The sequence below is a fragment of the Taudactylus pleione genome, unplaced genomic scaffold (assembly GCF_031769625.1).
Source record: "Taudactylus pleione unplaced genomic scaffold, aTauple2 ptg000032l, whole genome shotgun sequence".
Classification (NCBI taxonomy): Eukaryota; Metazoa; Chordata; class Amphibia; order Anura; family Myobatrachidae; genus Taudactylus; species Taudactylus pleione.
The window spans coordinates 34,963,674-34,982,096 of record NW_028284434.1 but is presented as its reverse complement, the minus strand read 5'-3'; the positions used below and the strand labels follow the sequence as shown (position 1 = coordinate 34,982,096).

The following is an 18,423-nucleotide window of genomic DNA, read 5'->3' as shown; positions in this document are numbered from 1 at the left end:
GCACAGCCAGCATAGAGATGCCCACCACCGCTATCTCACATCTGTAATACCTTGCAGTCCTGCATATACATCAGTAACATCAAATAACATCGGCCCTTGATGCAGAATTACAGCAGGTCCGTCCTTACTCAGAAACTGCTAACCTCATTATACGCAGTGAGTACTCAAGCTGCGTTCAAACGGACAATCACGCCTGCGTTTCTCCAACCATTCCCCCGTCACCACCCCCAAATGCTGACTACCTGTCAATCACTCTTATCGTGCTCTGTGTGATCGCAGAGTAGACGTTGCGCACTGCGATGCATATACATGCGCAGCATGCAACAATCGGCTGACTGCGTACGCTGTTGCGATCTGTAATTAATCAGGTCCTGAGGCTTTTATGGCGTCACACTGCTCGGCGGATTTGTTTTAGCTTACATCGGGAGGCCACGTTAACCAAAATTTTTTTCACCAAAACCACTCAGAAAGTGTCGATTTTTATTTTAATTTTGTAAAGTTATAAAAAGTATTTTTAAAAATATATTTAAATATTTTATTTAAAAACAAATTATACTTAGGGGGTGTTTTGCCGTCGCTGGCAGAGGTAAGCTGCCAGCAACAGAGCTGAGGATGCCGCAGAGGAGGGGTATGATGCTGGACCTTATCGGTGGGGTAAGTAATATTGAATACCTGTATACCATATTCGTTAGCATCACTGCGATACTAAACAAAATATGCTGCTGGCATTAAGACTCGTTATTCAATGGGGCCCTAAGTGTCTTATTTCAGTAAATAATGCAGATAACCTTTCATTTACTTAATCAATGAACTTTAGATCATGCAATGCCACAGACATGACCTACTAGGAATTGCACCTCTGTAAGCCACCACAGTGTAAAGAATAAGTTAGGCACACCTTTCCTAGCTGGATGAGTAAATGTTTTCAAACTGTATTCTATTCTGTCCCTGCCCACTATGACTGTGTCAGTGCTGGGAAACTGTGTGATTGCAAAGTACAGCAGGAAAAAGAACTTGTACTGTCTGGTAGGCTGGACTATCCTGCCTTTGAGCTGAAGAGGAAATACGTGTACTACAATGATAAGAACAGCCGAGTAGACATTTGCTGGCCATGAGCAGGCGACCACAGCCTCACCTATCACTCTCCAGCCAGGTGACCGTAAGGCAGGCAATGTAAGTCTATCAGATGTCATTCTGGTGTACTGAGAAATGCTGGGAGCTGGGGAAGAAGCCTGCTGAGATTATTGTGATCAGATATTGTTTTTGTCATAAGAATTGTACAGCACTATGGCATATGTTGGCACTATATAAATAAATGGTAATAAGAAGTTGCCTTGCACTTAAATGTGCTGTGATAACATGCGTCCGAATAATTGTTTCAAGAGCTTTCACAGTGTAACTGTTAATATGTTGTGTACTGTCTGTCAGGAAATGCTCCTCGTGTATGTTGTTAATGATGTTGAGGACACTTGCTATTATTATTATTATTATCATTTATTTATATGGCACCACAAGTGTTCCGCAGCGCCTTACAAAGTACATAAACAAATTGTAGACAGGTGACTAACAGAACAATACAATACAGGACATGGATAATATATATTGCTACATTAGCGACCATATCACCCAGATAAGCAACAGAGCATAAGCAACCAAGTGTTAGGTGCCCTAGTGGTGAGTAAGAAGTAAATGACACTATAGTAAGGAGAAGCACAAGAGGGTAGATGGCCCTTCTCGTGAGAGCTTACATTCTAAAAAGGTGGGGGAAGACAAACTGGGTTGACACAGATGGGGTAGATGGGGACGAAGGAGCATGTAGCAAGGAGTTAGAATGATAGCTGGAAGGCTTTGATGAAGTAGTGGGTCTTGAGAGCCCGTTTGAAGGATTGCAAACAGGTGGAGAGTCTGATGGGGAGTGGGAGAGAGTTCCAGAGGTGGGGAGCAGTGCGGGCAAAATCTTGGAGGCGGGAGTGGGAGGAAGTAATCAGCTGGCATGAAAGGCGGCGTGCATTAGTTGAACGAAGAGGGCGGAGAGGAGCATGAAGGGAGATGAGATCAGAGACGTATATGGGAGAAGATTGGGTGAGGGCTTTGTGAGCGAGCGTGAGAACCTTAAATTGGGTTCTAAAAGGGAAGGGGAGCCAGTGGAGGGCTTGTAGGAGAGGGGAGGCAGATGTAGAGCATTTGGAGAGGAAGATAAGCCGTGCAGCAGCATTAAGGATAGACTGGAGAGGAGAGAGATGGGATTTGGGGAGGCCAGATAGGAGGAGGTTACAGTAGTCCAATCTGGAGATGACCAGTGAGTGTATGAGGGTTTTAGTAGCATCCTGGGTGAGATAGGGTCTGATCTTAGAAATATTTTTGAGATGGAAACGACAGGACTGTGAAAGGTTCTTGATATGTGGTTTGAAAGAGAGGGATGAGTCCAGGACTCCAAGACAGCGCACCTTGGGATTAGATTGTATTTCAGATGATCGACAGGTTTTAGTCAGTCAGTATATGCTGGTGACATTCACTTTAATAAATGTAGAACTTCAATTACGCTTAGAGAGACACCAGCATTTACTTTATTGTATTGTGCATTTTAAATATAGGGTAATAAAAAAAATATAACGTCTCAGTTTTTGTTGTTGTTACTGTTTTATTGATTTTGACTTACTATACCAGAGATTAGGTTTGCTATAATATATCTTCCATGGGGGCTTATGTATCAAGCAGTGAAAAGTGTGGTGAAGTTGCCCATAGCAACAAATCTGCTCCTACCTATTATTTTATAGACTGTACTCGATAAATGCTACTTCAAAGCTGATTATTTGCTATGGGCAACTTCCCCACTGGTCCACTTCTCCATGCTTTTCACTGCTTGATACATAAACCCCATGGTCAGGTCTCATTGTAGTGGAATATCTTTCTATTCACTGAAGGAAGAGTGTGTATTGTAATCAAACCTTTATATTGTAACAATCTTAGCTAAACAGTTGGAGTTTCAGCCTCACAGCCCTGAGGTCATGCGTTCAATTCCTGACTGACAAGGTACTATGGACCTGATTCAGACCCGCTCGCTAGATGCGATCGCTTGCTCCCAGCGTATACAAATCCAGCGCACGCCCAGCAAGGCAGGCGATCGCATGGCAAGGCATTAGCACACCCACTATGTCTTGGCGAGCGATCACTTTGTGTATGCGGATGCCCACCAGCCATTCATAAGACGCCCAGTAGCGCACGTCATCTCCTGGAAGAGCATGAAAACATTGGTACATGGGGCACCATCGGATGTGCTCGCAGCGCTTGAGGTTGACTATACCTTGCCGCAAGCACTGCGATCACTTCAGTGTGAAATACAACCAAGTAATGTGTACTATGTCGCTGCCTGATAATTATGCACGCCTGTGTTCGCACTTCCACTCCCCCGTTTCTAGTGGCCTGCCCCCGTTACCATCCACAAATGCCCTCTTCTGTCACTCATTCAACTGGGCTGTCTATGCTGGGCGAGCGAGCGCTTCCCAATCTGTCGCAGTGGTTCGCGCATGAGCATTGTGATGCATACGCATGCGCAGAATGCAAATATCGGCAGCTACGAGTGATCGCATCCTAGTGAGCAGGTCTGAATCAGGTCCTAAATGTGTGGAGTTTGTATGTTCTCCTTGTATTTGTGTATGTTTCCTTCAGGTGCTCCAGTGCTCCTACACACTAAAAGCATAGTAATAGACTAATTGGCTTCTGTCAGTAACTGAACCCTAATGTGTATGTGTGCCCATGTGATAGGGAATATAGATTGTAAGCTGGGGAAGGGACCGATGGGAATGACTGAAATACTCCCTGTAAAGATCTGTGTAAAATGTGGCTACTATATAAATGTTTATAACATAGGCATATATATAATGGGTGCAGGGTGTGCAGTGCACACAAGCCCCTGGGTCCAAGGGGACCAACCCCGTACACATCGTTTTACTTACCTCCTGGCTGCTGCATGTGCAGACCTCCTGTCTTATTATGCCTCAGGTCAATAAATAAAGTAATGATATATTTCCTGCATTCAGCATGCACTGAAAAGATGTGCCCAAAGCATTGCTTGTTTTTTATTTATGTTCTGATCAAAAACAGATTGTAATGTATGTGCCTCGGGCGTATTTAGATGTGACTTCAAAGAAAAACAATCGTTTATAAAAACTAAAATATTGGTGGCTGCAATCATTTTTCAAGTGATTGAATGTACATAGAATTAGATACATACATATGGTGTATATGCATTTCATTTAAAACTATCTGATCAAGGGCCGTATTCAATTAGTTTTGCACCTGCGATACTTTTTCACATGCCGTGCTTTTCGCCGACTTCGCATGTTTTAGCCGTGGAAACTTAGTGTGCGCGCCCACGCTATTCGCTGTATTAAATTCCAAAGGACGCGAAAACGCGTCCTGGCGAAACTCTAACAGGCGAAAAGTGTTGGCAGACTTGTGGAAATCAGCCTGACACCTAACAAAAGATGCACTAACATTGGGGATCAATGTAGATGTCCCCGATTAGCCCTACTGAAGCTATTTGAGGTACTTAAGTGCTTTGAATTGCTACAACATAGCGTCTTTGCACAAGTGGTGAAGAATAGCATTGAGCAGTTTTTTTGTGTGAATATAAGTATTCCTGTCAAATTTGGGGCACTTGAAAATGGGTGCAAGCATAGTTAAAAATCGCTAAAGTCAAGTTTTAAGTGCTGCAAAAAATGCACCTTCAGCAAACACCTGCAATAAAAAAACACCTCACCCATACTTGCAGACTCCCCAAAAGTCTATTTTGCTACTTTTTATGTGTGTACCCCCACTTTGTACTTTTTTGCACCCATTTTCAAAGCGCTGTTTTGGGGTGTTCCTCTTTTTTTTTTGACGCAGTTATCCTTTGGGGTTCTGTCCAAATGGTGCAGAGTGGTTTCCGCACCTTTGCACCCCAAAACCGCAATTCTGCACTTTTTTCCTCCGGGTATTCATAGGCGAAACTTTTCGCCTATTACGTTGCATTGACTTTCCACATACGTGAAAAGTCTTTGCAATTGAATACGCCGGAAAGTTTCCGCCTGGCGAAATGACGTCATCCACGATACTTCTTTGCAGATTACAGCTTTTTGCTGCTAATTGATTAAGGGCCTAAGGATGTAGGATTGCCTGACACATTGTAACATCTTTAAACTGTTGTTGTATATTGATAGAATACAGCTATTGGCCTTTGTGTGCACACGGTTCTCAATCCACCTTAACAGTCCATGTTTTAATGATATCCATGCTTGAGCACAGGTGGCTTAATTAGTACCTCAGTCAGTTTGGTTTAGACCATCTGTGCTCAAGCATGGCTATCCTTAAAACCTGGACTGTTACAGTGCATGACGACCGAGTTCGTGAACCACGGGTGTAAGGTATCTAATCATGTGACAGAAGGCTACAGTGAGAACATATGCAGATTCCATCCGATTTGAGTCTTCTAATAATGATAGCAACCCTTTCATTGTATGCAGCTAATTAAAATACTGATGATTTCTCTATAGCAGTGGTTCTCAAACTCGGTCCTCAGGACCCCAAACAGTTCACGTTTTGCAAATCACCCAGCAGGTTCACAGGTGTACTCATTACTCACTGACACATTTTAAAAGATCCACCAGTGAAGCTAATATCTCACTTGTGATTCTGTGAGACCTGGAAAACATGCACTGTTTGGGGTCCTGAGGACCGAGTTTGAGAATCTGTGCTCTATAGTTTTCACTTAGTTTGTGTCACCATCGTGATTTTATTTTAGCAAGAAAAAAGATAAGAATGTAATAGTGACATTATATTTTGGTAAAGTGAAAAGAAATATACAAACTACCAGAAATTATATGATATGTTAATGTATGACACATATCATAAAGTGGCATATAATGCAAGGATGTGCGGTCAGGGTAGGCATAAGGATGTGCGGTCATACTCTTGAGATTTTATATAAAAATTATTAGAATAATACACAGAAGATATTTATAACTTATAAACATCTTCTTTGTTTATTGTAATTATTTTTATAGTTAACACTCACCAGCTTTGTGGAGCTCCCTGGGACTGCAGGGAGACTAGAGATGAGGCAGCAACAGCTGAGCCTCACTTCTGTATATTTATACGCTGCTTGCAGAGCTGGTGGCGGGGCCACACCACGAGCAGTAAGCTGCACAGAAAGAGCTAATAGAGGCATGCCTCTGAGTATGGTGCCATGAGCACTAAAGAACACCTAGGATATGCCATGTGACCAGTAAGTGCACTGCAGTGTTTAGAGATTACAGCTCAAGTCAGCAGCAGCAAGAAAAGACACAGTGATGCAGGTAGGAGATTCAATGGACACTGAAGCTTAGTGTACAGTAGTGAGGGGAGAATTACAGTGAGTAGGTGGTGATACAGTCACCCAGCACTCAGACCCATCTCGATGTGTGCCTCCGCAGCCATTGACCTCACTGCACGTCACTGATATAATGAAATATACAGTAAGGGTAAATTCCATTAAGTAATCAAACAGGATCTCCTTTGTCATGTGTGTGTCAGGGCTCAAGGTATTGGAAGGGGTGGACCCGAACTGGGTTGTGGTACAGAGACACCAGGACCAGGGGCTCTATTTACTACAATCTGCATATTGAATGCAGATTGTAGTGTGATATTACCGAGTGAATTCGCATTGCGAATTCAGGCTACCCCCCCACGGTGCTAAGCCCCGCCCCCACAATCACGGACCCCCCCCGCGACCCCCCTCTCCCTTAATTACACTTACCTGCATGTCCCGGGCCTTCGGTGATGTTCTCCATTCCTCCGGTCAGGTGATCTCCCATACTGCACTGGGGCCCGATCACCTGATGGTCGGGCAGCAGTGCACTATGGGAGACCAGCTGACCGGAGGGGAGTCATCACCGGAGGCCCGATCACCGGTCCCTGGAGTCAGGTAAGTAAATTTTTTTTGTTTTTGTTTACAGTAATCAGCTTGTTTAGAGCACACAGCTGATTACCGGGACCGACTCCCAACTCTGCTCTCCCCGTTAGAGCAGGGCAGGAGGCCGGTAACCGGGGGAGACCCTAGATAACGCCACCTCCAGGTGGCGTTATTATCACAGGGCTTTCCCCGATATTTTTTCACATTTTATTTTTAGTAACTCTGGTCGGATCACATTTCCCATTACAATTGTGGGAAATGCGATCTGATTACTAAAAATAAGTGATAATTAAGGGTTGGAGTAGAATTTTACGAATTCTACTCCAATTGCCCTATAGTAACTATAGGTGATACTAAAATAATGTGAAGAGGGTTTGAAAACACCCTTTTCACTTTATTTTAGTCAAAATAATGTTAATAAATAGAGCCCCAGGAGAAAGTTGGAATTTAGATGGTTTAATATAACTACGTTGCATACAGTTAAATGAGAACTAATGAGAGATGGTAAATATAGTCCTCAGTGCAGGGATGCACAACTGTAGACACTGTAAAACAAAAGGTAAAAAGTCTCTGAGGTTCAGGGGGTACTGAGGAGAAGAACTGTAAGGTTGAATGCTGTAGAACTTGAAGATAAATTGAATACTGGAGGGTAATTGAATATGACTCCTGGATGGAGTATGCAGGACTGGGAAATGAACTTGAGTCAGACTCCGGGATGGAGTATACTGGGTTGGGTGAAGCACTTTGAATAGGACTCCGGGATGGAGTGTGCTGGATTGGGTGAAGCACTTAGAATAGGTCTCCGGGATGGAGTGTGCTGGATTGGGTGAAGCACTTTGACTAGGACTCCGGGATGGAGTGTGCTGGTTTGGGTGCAGGAGTATACAGGAACTTGAGGCAGGCAAGCTGGAAAGGAAACCAGTGGAGCTCAGGAACATAGGTCTTGCTGTAGCAAAGAGCACTATTGTACTGGCAATGAGACAGAGTCAGGGAAGGGCTTTTATACCCATGGCTGATGGTGATTGGCTGGAGTCACTGGAGAGTGCTGCTGACTGGATGGGGTTGGATCACCTGACCTGATCCAAGATGGCCGCACCCATGATCCGGATGTCTGGCATGCAGAAGCACAGGAAGTGCATGGAGAGGCAGCAGGAACAGCTAGGTAACATCGGGGATGCAAGGAACCACCTTCTGGCATAGGCCCCACTCTGGATTCCCCTGAAAGCAGTGGCTGGCTACTCAGCAAGCCGCGATGACACCAGCGCATGGGAAGATGCAGGGGTCTCTGACGGAGGTCTCTAGCACGGTTTGTGACAGTGTGCACTCAGTCTGCAATATTGCATATAGGATCCGAGGAGCATTTGCCCTCATCTCTTGCTGCTGATTTCTCCCTGATTCGAGACCACAGGTTCTTAAACTCGTTCCTAAGGACCCCAAACAGTGCATGTTTTCCAGATCTGACAGAATCAAAAGTGAATTAATCTCCACTTATGGATCTTTTAAAATATGTCAGTGAATAATGAATACACCTGTGCACCTGCTAGGTGACCTGGAAAACATGAACTGTGTGAGGTCCTGAGAATCGAGTTTGAGAACCACTTTTCTAGACCAATGGAGCCCAGGGCGAAAATTTGTTTTGCTTTCAGCTGCTGATATTACTGGCCATATAGACGAGGCAACACACCCTGATAGTACCTATGCCTGCCAGTACTGCAGCCTCTCCTCCCCCTCCCACCACCACAGAGGACAGACAGCAGTGTTGCCAATAACAGTAGATCACTCACTGCAGCCCGATCATTGCCCCAAGTATTTATATAGAGAAAACAGTAAAACTTTAGTCATGATGTCATCGTGTCAAACATTCAGAGAGGAGAGAGGAAGATTCCTTCTTCTGGACTTTAATATCCTAGTGGGTGGTGGACATGACTTGCATTCAATGAATGACTGTGCAAATTGCGGCTGCATTCCTAGACATCAAGCTAGACAGCGTTGGTAGGGTGATTGCAGCTGCGCACCCAGGCACAGTGCTCCGGGCGATAGCCCTACCAGCCTTTCTCTTGAGCTGCCCCTGTTTCTGCCAACTGGAAACCTCAGTAGGACAGTACTTTGATGGAAAGAAAGCTGTAGCATTGTAGCATTTCACAGCAGGGAGAGGCACAGCAATGACACAAGGATTGGGTTGCCCCTACCATGTCATAGGCAAATGCAGGGGGGTTCCATCTGCCTGGAAACCCCCCTCCCCAGCCCACACCATGACCACAATAGAAATAATAAATATAATATATTGTTATTGTTATTAGTGCTGCATGTTCTTCTCAGTATCACAAATTAAATAATTAGCACCACCTGTGGATCTTTTAACATGTATCAGCCAGTAATAAATAACCTGTGCACCAACTAGAAGATCTGGAAAACATGCACTGTTAGAGATGCACTGCTATAGAGCCCAATATGTACACTTACAGTATGTCCAGGGAAGTGCTGCTCCCCGAGACTCCCGGACTTGCTCCAATAGTCAGGAATGGTGCTCACATCTAAAATAAAAACGTTCAGCTCAGGCAGGGTGGCCTACTGGTGCAACTAATGGCTTACTGTGATCACTGGTCCTGTATATGCTGGAATTAATACACACAATACACTTTGTATGACGCTTACTAAATCTGGTTAAGTACTAATTCTGCCCTCTTCATTGACAGGCCACACTCGCTCTAAAATTAAGCATTTGGAAACCCCCTCTGGAAATCCTGCTTTTGCCACTGGATGTCTCTTTTGCAATATCTAGCAATCCCCTTGGGTGTCTCCTATACAGCAAAATAAAAAGGCTAAATCCCTATGGAAGATTGTGGAACTTCTCTCTATTGACCACCAAAAATAGCGTAACAGGAAATCCCAAAATGTCCTATCTATATCCATCCAGGGCCATTGAGAGCTCTGACGGGCCCTGGTACTGGGAGGAGACATAGCCAAATCCAGGAGACATGGCTTCCCTGCCCCCCCCCCAAAAAGAAAAAATTCCCCCAAAAACTTAAATGACTTTACGCGCTAAGCAAAGGGAGGTGGCTTCAGAGGAGGGGGGTACGATCAGTGTGATTGCCCCCATGTGTAACTCCTCCCACTGCTCTGCCCAGGGCCCCTGATTGCACTGGCGGGCAGCTGCACATCCGGCAGTGAGAGGAGACTGCAGAAAGTTCCCCTCTCTCACTGCCCGATGTGCTGCTATACAGGCGCGGCCATGCGAGCATGGTACTTCAACTCAGGGCAGGTTGCACAGTATTGAGATACATCTTTATTGACCCCTGGAAAAACTGCTGCAAAATTCTTTCAGATGTCCTGCAGTTATGTGACCATGAGCCAGGTCTCCTATACGCCTTAGAAACTATCAATTGTTCCACATAATCTTATCTTGGACACTTGCTGCCAGGGGCGTAGAGAGAGGACGGCCGGGCCTGGGTGAAGGGTATGTGGCCTAAACGCAGGGGGCATGGCCACGCCCCCTTAAGATTTTAAAATACAAAAAAAAGGTTTTTTTGCCGGGGGCACGATCAGTGTAATTGCTTTCCCCCACAGGCATAGGAGACTGCTTGCTACAACAAATCATGACAAACTGCCATGTGAAGGTATGACAACCTATTATCAGGCTCTACTGTGTTCTCGTCATAGCACTTTTACATTCTCTGTAGCCTTTACCAGAGTAGGGTCTATTACCTGTTTTGAGGCAAAGATATAGTTTCTTACTTCAAGATCAGTCATAGGCCCGTATTCAATTACCCGCGATAATTTCTCCTCCGTCGGCGAAATGTACTTGTCGCCTACAGCGCTTGTTTTTGGCGAATTCACTTTTCGTGCACCCGGGGCGGGTGCCGCTTTTTGCCGCTTTTCACCCTATACAATTCCAAAGAAAGCGTAAACGCGTCCTGGCGAAAATGCACACAGGCAAAAAGTGCTGTCAGGTTTTGGGAAATCAGCCTGACACCCCCCAAAAGATGCACTAACATTGGAGATCATGGTAGATACCCCCGAATAGACCTGCTGAAGCTATTTGGGGTACTTTAATGCTCTCATTAGCTGCTAATTGGCATCTTTGCACAAGTGGTGAAGAATAGCATTTAGCAGATTTTTTTGGTAGACATAACTACTCCCAGCAAAATTTGAGGTACATGAAAATGGGTGCAAGCATGGTTAAAATTCGCAAAAGTGAGGTCTTAAAAAGCGTGAAAAATGCACCTTCAGCAAGCACCTGCAATCAAAAAAACACCTCCCCCATACTTGCAGACCCCCCCCAAAGTCTATTTCACTAGTTTTTAAGTTTGTACCCCAACTTTGTACTTTTTCATCCCCTTTTTCAGTAATTTTTTGGGGTGTTCTTTTAATTTTTTCAATATTTTTTGATACAGTTATCCTTTGGGGGGCTGTCCAAAGGGTGCAGAGTGGTTTCCGCACCTTTGCACCCCAAAACCGCAATTCTGCACCTTTTTCCGCAGGGTATTCATAGGCGAAACTTTTTTGCTTATTACATTGCATTGACTTTCCACATTAGTGAAGTCTTTGCAATTGAATACGTCGAATAGTTTCCGCCTGGCGGAAAAGACTTTTTCGACGATCACGGCTTTTCGCACCTAATTGAATACGGCCCATAGAGTCAACTGGTTCAACAGCATTTCCTACTTCAGTAGAAGGTATATCATTCTGCGCCCCACCGCTGCTCATCATTTTCTGACTCCCCAATCATGCTTGAAAAAGGGAATACTACAACTGCATCAGTAACATTATCAAATGGGTCTAGGTTATTTACTTCTATAACATGTTGGATTATCCACAACTTCCAGAAGTGAGAAATATCTCTCCCCAAAATAGCATCAAGAATCAAATGAGGAATACCGCAACAGTGTTCCCCTGTAAAACTGTTGAGTAAACTGGCTATCACAATCTAACAGAGCCTCTACCCGTTTGCCTTCTACAGTAATTATACACAATTGTTTATCTGGTTTAGCCTGTCGGTCTGCAGTGCAGGCTACCCGAGCAAAGTAAGATATTTAGTTATTTACCTAAGCAGTATCACATTGCGTAGGTTCAGAGGTAAGTGGACATTTAGCCACATGGCCCAAACCACTGCATCTAAAACATTGTATTTTTATCAAGTCTTATATGAGGCGGGAACATTGGTAGCACAGCTGGCCAATCTCCAGGTTCCAAACCTACAGTCTCTGGATGTTTAAGTTCTTTCCAACACCCAGCACCATTTTCCCATGGAATAGTCTTTCCAGAAGTAACTGAAAATCAGCGTTGCGGGACTAGGGGCTAGAGGGATACACTCAATAGTTTCTTGGCGGCCATATATCTCTACACCATGTCCACTACCTGTTTTAGGGTCACCATGGCTCAAAAACTTGAGCAGAACAGCAGACAGGGACCATAGATATTGGTCCACAACGACCCCTTCCACAATCTGTGTCCCTGTCATAGAAAAGTGGGCAAGTCTACCGGAGCAGCCCGCCCCCAGTTGCTTACTTGCTGGGTGAAGTGGGCGGTCCGGAAGGCAGATGATGCAGTCTGTGCTGAATCACATCATTGTAGCCACACCCTCTGCTGTATAATGCCAGTAACCTCTGCCTTGTATAGTGAGTTTTCACGGCCAAAATTCTGCAATCTCACCACCACGCCCACCGCACCACTCCCTGCTGGGCTGACCTGGCTGCCCGCTCCCTGAGAAAGTCGCCAACTGTGATTGCACCATTTTTCCATAACAAGACAATTGTACAAATAATATCTCGCTGGAATTTGGCACTTCTCTGAAAAACTCTGTTCTGGCACAAAACTTCATTTATGTAAAATTTCTGCTAAACTTTGCCCATCTCTACATAGAATGCAATTTATATCACCAGTTTATAGAGTAACCGATTTTCTCAGAAATGGTTAGGCAATAGCTTCTGCTCTGACAATAGAGTCAGCGTTGTCATATTAGGTAATTGAGAAAACAGCTGGACATGTTTATAGACTTCTTCAGAATAAAATTGTCAGGACTTGGGAAACAGTTAAGAATTATTTCTTATTCTGTGACTTTCAGGAAGGGAGAGAGGGAGGGCTATTAACTTATTAGTAATTAATGGAGATTATTTTGTTTAGAAAGCAAAAAGAGTGACAGTCATGCTAAAATCCAATGGAGCTTTGCTGTACATTTTGAAACATGTTTTTCTGCACAGAATTAATAACCATAATGCAGCACACAAAAGACAATGATTAACCAGCTGTGTGTGTGTTAATTTGCTTTTGTCTCTGGTCAGAGCACCTATTGTATGTTTTGATGAAGATGGAGAGCACTACTGTGCAGACTCCTCCAGTGAGGCTTCATTCCCGGTGCCCTCTTGTTCACTATGTTAGAGCGCCACGGTGGAAGACGCAAATCTTCAAATTAGCTTCTTGAGACCTGAGAGATTACCTGCAACATTCACACTTCCAATGATTGTGCACCGCTACCCGGTACCTACATACACCCACCGACTGGTGTGCTGTATGACATCCCGCTCTGCTCCATGCAACTAGTGTGTATCACAGTGAGTACGGCTGTATCTCATGTAATATCAATAAAGTTATAAACCACTCCACAGGTTAAGCAACTGAGCTGTTTGTTGTCTCAGGGCATCCGCTGGTGTGTACAGTAACTCTGCTACATCATCCAAACTGTATACACAATCACATACAATGAAGTGCCAAAAGCCATGGGATAGCAGTATGTACTATGACATTTTGGAAATGCCCAGTTGTAATCTGACATCTCATGAGTCAGTTTGAACACCGATTAGGCTGCTCAAGGCAAGGCAACGTGAATTATCTGAGTTTGAATAGGGCATGATGGTGAGTGTCCGACAGATGGGGCATTACATTTACGAAGTTATGCGGACAATCAACATTCCTCGATCTATGGTGTCACATGTGTACCGGGAATACCACATGGAAGGCATTATCACCCACCGTGAACAGCGCAGTGGCCGACCATGGGTGCTTAATGATCGTGACCAGTGACGTCTGGCCAGAATTGTCCGTGGTAACAGACAAATGCCACTGGCTATAAATCACATCCACATTCAATGCAGGAGGTTCCAGATGCATATCCAGCAGTGCAGTATTCTGTATCTTCTATGGGATCAGAAGACCCACCAGAATACTCATATTAACACTATGACACCAGAAACAGTACCTCACCAGACCCTACGAGGCCATTGACCCCAGTTGTCAACAAGACACCGTGCAGGTTGGTGGTGGTTCCTTAATGGTGTGGGGTGAGTTCACGTGGCATGTGTTGGGTACGCTAGCCCGCCTGAACAAATCATTGACCAGTAACCGCTACATTGCATTGTTTGATGACCATTTGCAGCCCTTCATGAACTCCATGTACCTCCACAATGATGGTATATTCCAGCATGATAATGCACCGTGTCATCGCCCCAAGTTGTCCAGAATTGGTTCAAGGAGCATTCTGGAGAGTTCCGAACACGTTCACCCGATATGAACCCAACTGTGCATTTATGGGCCGTGGTGGAGAGGTCCATTTGCATCCAAGATTCTGCACCTACAAATATCAGGGAGCGGTGGGAAGCTATCACCCCAATCCAGTGTTTCCCAAACATCCAACATCTTTCCAGAGGTCTTCTGTCCACTTGTGAAATCGATGACTTGTCGAGTTGCTGCACTTCGCAGGGCTAGAGCTAAGCATCTATCCCATGACTTTTGGTACTTCAGTGTATTTCCAACATTTATTACACATGGACTAGAAGTAGGTGAAGTCGGTGAGGCTAGAATAACCAATCAGAGCTTTAGGATGTTAACAGCTGTACAGAATATTTCAGCTCAGCGACTTTATACATGACATGCCTGCTCCACTGACGTTTATCAATAAACCTATAGAAGATCTCCAAAGTTTATACTGTCTTCCTGTACTATGTTATCATATAACATGATCCTCAGAACTTTCACATTTCAAAAAATAGTCAAGCCCTTTTCGACCTCCATACTCTTACCTGTGATAACCCCAACAAACTGCAGCAATCTATTGTGGAACTACAAGTTCCAGAATGCCCTGACACGGCATGCAGTATCTTGTATTTTCAAAAAAAACAAATAGCCACAGAATGGCTAAAACCTGCAATAAAGCTATCTCCCTCTTGCTCAGTGCTCGCAGTCCCACCTGTCTGGCCTCCATGTTTGCCCCACATGACACTTTGACTTCCTAATCTCTGCATGTATAATAGGTTCCCAAACTTTTTGAATCACGGCACCCTAGTGAATGAGAAATTTAGGAAAAATGTAGTAAAGAAGTAAAGTTAAGTAAATTGTGCTGACCTGTTATCCTTAGGCTCAGGTATGTGGTGGTGGACAGGTTTGCACTTCTTTTTGTGCACATATTTACATTACATTGACCATAAATAATTTGATTTGGTGGTGGACCACCAACCTGAGGCACCCCTGCAAGTGTCCTGAGGCACCCCAGGGTGCCATGGTGCACAGTTTGGGAAACACTGGATTAGGGTGAAACACTGTTGTGTAAAACTCTCCACTTCACATCAGATCAGGCTATTGGGCCCTCGGTATCCCAGTGGGCTTTTCTAACACTGTCCTCACGTACATGAAGCAAAAAAAATTGTCATCTGCTCCAGCTCACTGTACCTCCCTATACTAAAACAGGAACCATGGACTGCTCATTACCGAATAGGAAGCATATAGCACCGTTGACCAGTCACGCTTCCTTTTTCGTTACGATGGCAGCATCCACAGCCTGACCACTACAGGGAGCTGCAGTGAGCCAGTGGAGGTGAGCAATTGTCTGCAGCCCTGCTGCTGCATGGGGTTTACCAGGTGAAGCCACTCCACCACTGCAAGCACCTCTGCACACCTGCTACCATGACAGTTCCACCCCTGCATTAAGTATACAATCTTATCTATATATTTTTGGGAATAAGATGTTGTCTATTTAATAGTTCCCTCCATTGATGTTTTGTTTTTGTTTTAAGTTTAGAACATGCATAATAATTATAAAATTCTTTAGTAGATATGTCCTATTGATTATTATACAATTATATGTCTATATTTGCAGTTTTAAATAAGAAAATGCTGGTAAAGCCTAAGGCAAGAAGGTATTGGTTGAGTTATTACTATAATTTGATAATGTGATGGTAACAAAATAAAACATTCACTTTCCTCTGTAAAAAGTGATTCAGAAGGCATAATAACAAATACATGACTAGAAAAGGAGGGTGGAGAATTCTCAACAGAATATGAAGAAGTACAATGTATTACATTACATGATCACAAAATGAGGAACTTGACAAGCCATGTTTTTGGGACCCAACCAAAAAGTTTAGAAGCCAAGCTGTAAAGGATACAACTAGATGTAAGAATGGTCTGCTGGAACAGAATATTGAGCGGCTTCTGTGGATAAGCAGTCAGATTGTCGACATTCACTATGTTGACACCAGAATATCGAAAGTGATAAGTTAAATAGGTTAAAATGTCAACATCTGAAATGTCGCCATGGAGCAAAACACATTACATATTACATGTCGACATAGTGAAATGTCATAATTAACATATTACATGTGGACATATTACATGTCGACATAGTGAAAATGTCAACAACAGGGTTAGGCTTTAGATAAAAACAGCTTTTCATCATTATCACCATGTCAACATTATGAATATCTACATGGTGAATGTTGACAAAATGTACTTGAACCCTCCCTGTGAACCAGTCTATAATGGTACATACTACTTCCTTTTAATTCCAACACATTTAGGTTTATATCATACTTAGCAACTTTTTTCATCTCCTCTCTGGGAGAAGCCCAGTGAGGAGATGAAGCTTGCCACTTCCGGGGGCATCCCCGACGCTGCAAAATACAGCAATTTGCGCGTCCCTGGAGAGGGGGCGGGGCTAGGTAATGCTGTTTTTGTCATCATAGCCCCCACCCCCTCCATACATAACAGTGATTCCTGTTTTTATTTCCATCATTCTTCCCACTTCACTGGGATGCGGGAGATCTGGCCACTCTTCCGGGGGGGCTATCCAAAAAATCGAGAGCCTTCCGCAACTTCCGGGAGAGTGGGCAAGTATGGTTAATATTCTTATTATTTATTTTTAGGGTTCTATTTACTAAACTTTTTTCTGAAATTCAATTAGAAGTGGTGATTTTCGCATGAATATCTCAAACTTAGGTTGTGAAGGCCCCCATACATCAGCAACTGATTGCAGCAATCGTGCAATTTGCAATCGAATGTGTATAAAATTTTTTCCCTTTTTCAATCGATTGCAGATTGCAGAAGTGCCACAATCGATTGAAAAAGGGAAAGATTTTCATACATAATCGATTGCAGATTGCACAATTGCTGCAATCAATCTCTGATGTATGGGGGCCTTAACAGTGCAGATTTCACATTGGGTTAGATGGGGGCAAATTATTTTCATGCACTTATTTTATACATAGAGTATAAGATTCAGAGAGCTGTAAGTTAGTGGTGGAGGGTGGCATAAGGGGCAGCGCAATCATTTGTGCCAGGGTGCAAAATATGGAAAGCTGGGCTTGGTGCCCACCCGGAAACAAAGGTGTTTGACAGATACAAATCTGCATTTTAAGGTCTGCCAGTTATCTGACATCACCAAGATACTGTCATTTTTATCAGGGACAGACTGGGGCAGTACACCAGCCCTGACAGTCCGCCCAGTGCACGCGCGCTCACGAAGGGGGCGTGGTTTAGTTTCATGGGGGGATGCCGCGGCTCACGGGGCCTGGCCTCGCAACATGCCCCCCTATTCCCGGCCCACTGCCCCCACCCCTTTCCTCCCTCAGAGCTAATACCCTGTACAAGGCGGCGTTGGGTGGAGGGCACTAGTGCTCAAACCGGCCCAGAGACCATCGGCGCTTCTGGCAAATTATGCAAGAAGTGTCAATCTGCTTTTTATATCTGATGGGTCTATTCATCATCAGTTATAAAGGTAATGCAGGAGATATCACTTATATCTCCTACTTACCTTTCACTCCCGATCTGGCCCGCTGTCCCCATACCCCCCATTAGTATGGGGACCTAAAGTCATCAAGCTCCCAAAATATTAATTTTCAGAGCTTGAGGGGCCTATTCATCACTTAATTTGTACAAACGCAGGTAATATTTTCACCTGCAATTGTAAAAATTAAGTTATCGGGCTATTCATCACAACGGTAAAGCAGGATATATCACAGATATCTCCTGCTTACCTTCCTCTTGCGGAATGGCCCGCTGTCCCCATACACTAGTATCACAGATATCTCCTGCTTACCTTCCTCTTGCAGAATGGCCCGCTGTCCCCATACACTAGTTTCACAGATATCTCCTGCTTACCTTCCTCTTGCGGAATGGCCCGCTGTCCCCATACACTAGTATCACAGATATCTCCTGCTTACCTTCCTATGGCGAAATGATCCGCTGTCCGCATACACTAGTATCACAGATATCTCCTGCTTACC

The 18,423-nt window shown here is 44.2% G+C and overlaps 1 protein-coding gene across 1 annotated transcript in view; it reads left to right on the top strand.

The window, feature by feature from the left end:
• The first annotated feature begins 1,065 nt into the window (after positions 1 to 1,065).
• IL4R (interleukin 4 receptor) overlaps positions 1,066 to 18,423 on the top strand; it is a 42,897-nt gene continuing 25,539 nt past the window's right edge. Inside the window, exon 1 of the mRNA XM_088452017.1 lies at positions 1,066 to 1,173. The gene's annotated coding sequence lies outside the window, so the exon portion shown is untranslated. The remainder of the gene's footprint in view (positions 1,174 to 18,423) is intronic.